The sequence below is a fragment of the Drosophila virilis genome, unplaced genomic scaffold (assembly GCF_030788295.1).
Source record: "Drosophila virilis strain 15010-1051.87 unplaced genomic scaffold, Dvir_AGI_RSII-ME tig00001178, whole genome shotgun sequence".
Lineage (NCBI taxonomy): Eukaryota > Metazoa > Arthropoda > Insecta > Diptera > Drosophilidae > Drosophila > Drosophila virilis.
Window position 1 is genome coordinate 37,484 of NW_027212829.1, and position 9,238 is coordinate 46,721.

Below are 9,238 nucleotides of genomic sequence, written 5' to 3' on the forward strand. Positions count from 1 at the left end.
GGAGGAGTTCGTAATCAAACTCTTCTAGGTAAGCTTTCCACCTCTTTATCCTAGCGTTGCCGTTCCAACTGCTAAGAGAGTGGGTTAAGGGTTGATGGTCGGTGTATATTTTTACACTCGCTTTACCGTAGAGGTAATTCTTGAGGGCTTTTAAGGCCCAAATTATTGCCAACATTTCCCTTTCATTGGTGGCGTAGTTCGCCTCTGTTTTAGAGAGAGTTCTAGAGAGGAAACAAATGGGTCGCTTGTTCTGGGATAGGACAGCCCCAATAGCAAAGTTGGATGCATCTGTTGTCAGATGAAATTCTTTGCTGAAGTCTGGGTAATGAGGTATTACCTCATTCGAAACTAGGGAATTTTTTATTTTATTGAATGCTTCGATCGCTTCTTCGTTGAGATTAATGAGCTTTTTAGCTGATTGATTTTTGGACACGCGTCCATCTTCCCCTCTTAAAAGAGAGGTTAGGGGCTTTGCCAGCTTAGCGAAGTCTTTTATAAACCTCCTATAATAGCTGGCAAGGCCAATAAACGATCTTAAATCTTTGAGTGTTTTTGGAAGTGGGTACTTCCTTATTGTCTCAATTTTGTTTGGATTAGTTTCTATCCCCTTGTCTGAGATGACAAATCCCAGGAATTTTACTCTGCTTTTAAAGAACTCGCATTTGTCCAACTGACATTTCATGTTGGCTTCTTGTAGAGTTCTGAATATGGCGGCAAGGTGCTGCGCATGCGATTCATAATCTTTGCTAAAGATAATGATATCGTCAATATAAATGAAGCATATTTTTCCAATATGCTCACGAAGGATGTCGTCAAGAGCTCTCTGGAAAATTGAGGGCGCATTCTTGAGACCGAATGGGAGTCGTGTAAACTCGTATTTTCCGTTGTTAACGGAGAAGGCAGTTTTTTCTATGTCTGACTCCTTAAGGGGTATTTGATGAAAGCCACTTTTCAAATCTAAGACAGAGAAAACTTTGTTATTGCCTAGCTGTGCTAGTACCTCGTTGATTTCGGGTATAGGGTATTTGTCTGCGGTAGTTTCTTTATTTAGTTTCCTGTAGTCTATAACCATGCGATATTTCTTTTGCCCGGAGGCATCTAATTTTTTCGGAACAATCCACACGGGGATCGGGAGGGTCGGATGATTCCGTCCTCTAAAAGTTCTTTGATTTGGCTGTGTACTTCGTCTTTTAAAGACATTGGAAATTGGTAAAATTTTGAATATATGGGGGAGTCGTTTTTTGTTCGAATCTCTGCTCTGACGTTGGTTGTGTATGTCAGTTTTTCGTCCGGATTGGCAAATAGGTGTGGGTGCATTTTAACTAGTTGATTAAGGCTATTTTTTTGTTCGTTTGTCATATGTTCTGTCCGTGGTATTACCGTGTTGACCGCCTCTATTTTTTTCTGCTTAATGGGTATGCAAATGTTGTTCTTGATTATTAGTAGATTCTTGCTGCTTTGTATCACAGCATCTAGTTCCTTTAGACTATCGTTACCTAATATGGCGTCAAATGATTTTAGGGTGGGTAAGAGAAAGAATTTTATTTTTATATCGTTTCTATTAAAAAGATTAGCGAACTTGTGGTGTGTAATTTTAATGCTTCCGCCGACTGTGACGGCTTCGAAGGGTTTTTCGTTTGGAATAGGCTCGGACACGAATTTTGGTTGGACGTAATTTCGGTTTGATCCTGTATCTATTAGTATTTTGAGTAATTTTCCGCTCCCCATCTTACATTCTATGTAAGGAAGAGAGGAGCTCTTTATCCTAAAAAATTAATGTCTGAGTGTTCGTATTGGGTATTTTGTCCGTCATCTGTTTCTTCAATTTGTTGGGCGTATTCGTTTAATGGCTGTTCGTATTCAGTCTGCTGTTCGTAATTTAGCATTGATTGTACGTATTCCTCCATAGTCACATAGTTGTCGGTGTTTTCTGTCTCCGTCTGTTCTTCTCCTGTTTGTATGTTGAAATTTCTTTGTTTTTTGTCCGTCGCGTTTGTTGGTGGTGGAGGTCTTTTCCCTACTTCAAAATTGGGTCTGTTCATGTAGTTTATCATCCTCGTGCGGATGCATTGGTCCACGTCCATTGGCTCAGGACGTGGTTGGGGTTTTGGTGCAGAAGGTCTATTGGGTATGTATACCTGTTGTGGTTGTGTCTGGTAGGTTCGTTGGTTGGGATATTGTGGAATCGGTCCATTATTGTTGTAAGTCGGTGGTCCATAGTTTGTATTGGTTGGCCAAGGTGTATGGATCGGGAGTTGAGGCCTGAAGCTAATGGGTGGTGGCCTAAAAGTTTGAGCGAACGAAGGCTGAGCTGTTCGGGGTGGCAGTGTAGGTGGTGGTATATTTCTATTTGGGTTTCTGGCATGTGTCTGTTCATTTCTATTCAAAACCATGTTAGTGCGATGGCTTTGATTCTCTAGTTTTAGACAATAGTGAAGGGCTGAAGGTAGATCTGCTGGCTCCTTTATTCCAAGAATCCGTGGTAAGTCTCCCTTCAAACCTCTAATGAAGGTATCTAATGCTTTATCTCGGTATATTTTTGTCATAAGGGTTTCGGATTCCCTATTTAATTCCATGCAGCCTACTTTATTTAATATCAGCGACAAGTGGTTGTAAACGACCTGGTAATATTCTTCTACTGTTTGTTTGTTACCTGGCACTAACATTGTCATCTGATATTCTAATGTTCCCAGATCTCTTTTGTCTGCGTAGTGCAGCGTGAGACATTTGGAGATAGCGCTCCAATTTAGGGGAACATTATACGACTCGAGGGCCGTGTCGGCATTGCCAGTGATTTTGTTTCTCACTGTATGCAATATGCCAAAGTATTTTGGCGAACCTGCCTCAGCTGCATAGGCTGAGAGTATACGATCTACACTCTTCTTCCATGAGCTAAATTCTGCTGGATTACCGAAGAATTCTCTGAGGCTTTTAACTATGTCCGGAACTCTGTCTAAGTCATTCAAATTATGGTTGGCAGTTATTGTTTGGTCGTTTACGTCACTAAACTCCCTAGAGGGGTTGACTAACTGCTTTACCAATGTCGGCAGTTGTTGTGCCAAAATCTGGCTAACCGTGGCTGCTATTATCTGTTCTGCGTTATTCGCCATGACTCTATTTTGTAAATGTTCGTTTTGTCTGTCGATATGTCGTTGTTGCTGTCTGTTCGAGTTATGTCCGCCTACCTGTGGTTGATCTGATACTATTGGGGGCCTAAGTAAATTGCTTTCATTAGCCAAAAACGAGATATATTACTTATATTGTATATTTGAAGATATTTTCGAAGTATATTTAAATCTAGTATTAATTTTTTACTCCATATTTTAATTGAATTTTTGATCGTTTTTGTTTTCTTTTTAAAACCAGTGGCTGGTTTCTTCCTTCTACTTTGGAGGGTCCCTTGGGAGTCGCAAAGTTGGAAATAATTTATACTACGTTCGTAGTCCTTATATTTGTTTATCGTTTTACACTTTTTTATCATGCTTATCGTTCTACAATATTTAGTATTTATTATTCTTATAATTCTATTTCACTTTTGTGTTAGTTGTTCGTTTGTTTTTTTGTGTTTCACTTAATTTCTAACTTACAGTACTATTCCTGATGTGGCAACCTCCCCTGCCGGTCCGGATTTCATCCTTTTTGAAGCCTTTGGGTATCTACTAGGGATCCTGCGACCAGTCTTTGTTGAGAGTATCCTGCGGGCGGGCCTTACAAGATGCGTTGTCCACCGATGGGCAAAATTAAACAATTAAGTTCCAATTGCCTTTCGCGAATTTAACCAATCGTTGAATTTAATCAACGAGAGTTGCACTGGTTTTATTTTCGCGTATATAACCGACTAACGCGTACGTAGAAGCGTTTTGTTCTGTTGTAACACGAGCCGGTCCCTGCTCGGGCGCCAGTTAATTCCAAACTTTATTAAACGATGAAAAAAATATAATTTTTAGGGAAGCAGGACTTCCTTTATTTGATGTTAATTTGCAACTGAATAAACTTAAATCAATTCTAGCCCTAGTAACCTGTGGCTTAGCGGCAGCGGCGTTGGCAGCGGCGTCGCTGCTGATGTTGTTGGCCCGTTGGGCAATTCTTCTTGGAATTTTCGGCGGTTGCCAGTCGGCGCGTGGAGGAAATGGCACAGACACCAAGTCAGCATTTTGCTGCACTTCTTATGAGGTGTTGCAATGCTTCTTATTGGGACTGTATGAATTTATTTGTTGTTAACTTGCCAGGCAGTGGATAACAACACATTCAAATATGCTGTTATGTATGTATATTCACACGCATACAAACATAATTGCTTGCACGGCCCTCATAGAGCCGAAGCTGAGAGCAAATTCTATTTTTAGCTTTTTCGTTCTCTCGGCTGTGAGAGCGCAATGCTACAGATTTCGTTTTCGTTCTCAATTTTCAAAAAATCAAGCTGCATAGTATCATTTTGTTGTATGGCGTTACTCATCTTAGTGTTTATATTGTCTTTGGTATAAGGGTATATTGTATTTGTGCAAAATCGAAATGTATGTAACAGGCAGAAGGAAGCATCTCCGACCCCATAAAGTGTATATATTCTTGATCAGCATCAATAGCCGGTTCGATCTAGCCATGTCCGTCTGTCTGTCCGTCCGTCCATCCGTCCGTCCGTATGTATGAACGCAAAGATCTCAGAACCTATAAGAGCTAGAGAAGTTTTAGTTGTAGGTGCTCCCAGTTCTTGCACAGATCGAGTTTATTTCCGATAGTCGATAACGTACTCCGTTTCCGAGCAATCGATAAAAATCGATATCGATAACCTGTTTTTTTTGGGAAATTTTGGTAAATAATAAGAGCTAGAGTCACCAAACTTGACAATTAGCTTCTAGAATAAAATATATATATGCATTTGATGTTGAAGGAAGAGGGTTCAGGGTATTCCCTAGTCGGGAGCTCCCGACTAGAAACTCTTACTTGTTTTTAACTAGTATCATGCGACTAGCGAAAGGTGAACAGCTTGGACGAATAATTTTAGCTTTTAGTAATTCGTTAACTTTACCCCGCTCTTTGTTTTTCTCTTCTTCACGAAGCCTATATGGCCACCGTTGGCCTTTTGCTGATCTATTAATCTAATTTTAAACTGCCCTGTGGTGACCCTAGCCTTTGGTATTCTATCAATAAGCCAATCTGAATAACATTTTAAAATATTTATCAAGGCTGCCTTATCAAGATCATCAAGTTCACTATTTGATTCTATGACATCTTCATAATTGGTAATTACAAACGATTCTACTCTTTTGGTTGTGTAAATTTGAAATTTGTCAGCGTCCATGCCGAAGCCCTGGCTAAAATTTCACGACCAATTAGTATGTCATGTTTCAAATACATGTAACAAAATCTCAAAATAACATTAATCAATATTTATATATATATATATATATATATATATACATATATATATATATATATATATATATATATATATAATCAATCCTTATGTCGTTCAATTTAACAATGTTATATATATATTGTATATATATATATTGAATCAATCCTTATGCCGTTCAATTTAACAATGTTATTAATTCTTTTACCACTAAATTTATCGGCGACGCTTTCCTTAACCAAGGAACATTCAGCGTCAGAGTCGAAGCAAAATGGAACGGACTCACCGGTTGAACTACTTATTGTTCCTGATGGTGGAGCTACAGTACAGATGTCTACACGTTTCTCGATTACTCGGTCGTTTCCTTGTGATCGTCCTTTTGTTCAAGCGGATGCGAAGTGCCCAGGCTCGTCGCATTTGAAACATATGACATTGACCGGTCTTTTGATCCTTGCGTTGAACTACCGTAGTGGCTTTTTCCTTGAAGTGGTGTCCTCTGCCGAACACGACATTCGGCATATTTATGTCCAGATTTTCCATAATAATTACATTTCACTTGAGAGAGATACTTCGACTTTTTACGCTCCGGGCCTGTTGTAGATGCGCCGGCATCTAGGTTCCCTTTTTTAAAAGTGTGCGCTTGTAGTTGTTGTTGCATTTAATTTCGAGTTTTAATATTGTTTGTAACAACCCAGCGCGACAATTTGTCATCAATTTGTGCCATGTGGGCCAAGACTAGTGAAACCGCAATTTCCTCCAGATCATTAGATTTAAATTTTGACATTAGTAAGGTGACGATTCGGCTCCCATTTTCGGTGTAACTTTCTACAGACTTTGGTCGCCCGTTCAAAATTTTTATCAGTGTGGCAGCCGACGTTTCGATGTCAACAAAGCGTTGAACGAAGATTTCTTTAAATTGTGGGCATGTGAGGCCAGCAGAGCATATTTGGGACAACAATTGTGATGCACTTTCCTCTAGCGCCTTAATTAAAGTTATCATCAGGCTGCTACCTTCGGGCATTTTATCAGCAAAAATGCGATCCACTGTTGTACACCGAGCTGAGGCATCTGCACCAAGAACGAAACAATATTCGGCGAGCTCGCCATCGACAACACATAGATTATTAAATTAGGAAAAACACAAAAACTTCTATAAAAATGGACTAGATTTTCCAGATCTGCCAGATTGTTTGAAAGGCTTAACGCCTTTAGACGAAAAGGCTGATTTTCCTCGCCTTCTTTTCAAGATTATTAACTCTTTACGACAAGGCCGACAAAATGCAATTAAAGGAGCATTGGTCAATGGCCCAATTCCTGTGGCCAATGCTGTTACGTATGAGAGCGAGGTAGTGCAAATTCATCTCAAACGTAGGATGATTTCATGCCTGAAACCATTAGGCCTTCTAAAGTTGCTAATGCAATAAAATTTCTAGTCAGCGTCGAGCTTTACAGAAACCACTTAATTTAATATAGGAAACATATTTTACACATGTTTTGCACAATGCCAAACAAAAATCCGTCTTCTATATATTTGTTGGTGGTGGGTCGGGTGTCGGAAAGACCCGATTTAGCTTAGCCCTTAAACTTATTATTATAGATTAAATACTTATGGTAGCCTCCCACTTTGATTCCCGTTTAAAACAAATTTTTAAAATTACTTCTCCATTTGGTGGTATTTCTATATTAGTTTTCGGATTTTCTATCATAGTATACGATTTTCGAATCCAACTCTAACGAGAAAGAAAGGCTATCTTCAGCACGCCCAAGATCTAATACCCTTGCAGACCCAACCTTTTCATAATGCTTATAGTGCTTTGCCCGTATCTAAAAAGCACAGGGAAAATAGTAAATGGCGAGTTTGGGCAAGATATCTTGATAAACAAAATGTTTTTTTCATACAACAACTTAAATTTCGACCGATCGTTCCTATGGCAGCTATATGATATAGTGGTCCGATCTTAATAGGATTTAAGCATATATATGAGGAGCATAGTAAAACTAATAAATGCCAAGTTTGATCAAGATATCTTGAAAAACAAAATCTTTTTTCATTCAAAAACTTAAATTTCGAGCGATCGTTCCTATGGCAGCTATATGATATAGTAGTCCGATCTTAATAGGATCGTGCATATATATGAGGAGTAAAGTAAAACTAATAAATGCCAAGGTTGGTCAAGATATCTTGAAAAACAAAATGTTTTTTATACAAAAACTTAATTTTCGACCGATCGCTCCTATGGCAGCTATATGATATAGTGGTCCGCTCTTAATAGGATTTTGCATATATATGAGGAGCATAGTAAAACTAATAAATGTCGAGTTTGGTCAAGATATCTTGAAAAAACAATATGTTTTTTCACACAAAAACTTAATTTTCGGCCGATCGTTCCTATGGCAGCTATATGATATAGTGGTCCGATCTTAATAGGATTTCGCATATATATGAGAAGCATAGTAAAACTAATAAATGCCGAGTTTGGTCAAGATATCTTGAAAAACAAAATGTTTTTTCATTCAAAAACTTAAATTTCAAGCGATCGTTCCTATGGCAGCTATATGATATAGTAGTCCGATCTTAACAGGATCTTGCATATATATGAGGAGTAAAGTAAAACTAATAAATGCCAAGGTTGGTCAAGATATCTTGAAAAACAAAATGTTTTTTATACAAAAACTTAATTTTCGACCGATCGCTCCTATGGCAGCTATATGATATAGTGGTCCGCTCTTAATAGGATTTTGCATATATATGAGGAGCATAGTAAAACTAATAAATGTCGAGTTTGGTCAAGATATCTTGAAAAAACAATATGTTTTTTCACACAAAAACTTAATTTTCGGCCGATCGTTCCTATGGCAGCTATATGATATAGTGGTCCGATCTTAATAGGATTTTGCATATATATGAGGAGCATAGCAAAACTAATAAATGTCGAGTTTGGTCAAGATATCTTGAAAAACAATATGTTTTTTCACACAAAAACTTAATTTTCGGCCGATCGTTCCTATGGCAGCTATATGATATAGTAGTCCGATCTTAATAGGATTTCGCATATATATGAGAAGCATAGTAAAACTAAAAAATGCCGACTTTGATGAAGATATCTTGAAAAACAAAATGTTTTTTCATTCAAAAACTTAAATTTCGAGCGATCGTTCCTATGGCAGCTATATGATATAGTAGTCCGATCTTAACAGGATCTTGCATATATATGAGGAGTAAAGTAAAACTAATAAATGCCAAGGTTGGTCAAGATATCTTGAAAAACAAAATGTTTTTTATACAAAAACTTAATTTTCGACCGATCGCTCCTATGGCAGCTATATGATATAGTGGTCCGCTCTTAATAGGATTTTGCATATATATGAGGAGCATAGTAAAACTAATAAATGTCGAGTTTGGTCAAGATATCTTGAAAAAACAATATGTTTTTTCACACAAAAACTTAATTTTCGGCCGATCGTTCCTATGGCAGCTATATGATATAGTGGTCCGATCTTAATAGGATTTCGCATATATATGAGAAGCATAGTAAAACTAATAAATGCCGAGTTTGGTCAAGATATCTTGAAAAACAAAATGTTTTTTCATTCAAAAACTTAAATTTCAAGCGATCGTTCCTATGGCAGCTATATGATATAGTAGTCCGATCTTAATAGGATCTTGCATATATATGAGGAGTAAAGTAAAACTAATAAATGCCAAGGTTGGTCAAGATATCTTGAAAAACAATATGTATTTTCATACAAAAACTTAATTTTCGACCGATCGTTCCTATGGCAGCTATGTGATATTGTGGTCCGATCTTAATAAAATTTTGCGTATATATGAGGAGTAAAACTAATAAATGCCGAGTTTGGGCAAGATAGCTTGAAAAACAAAAT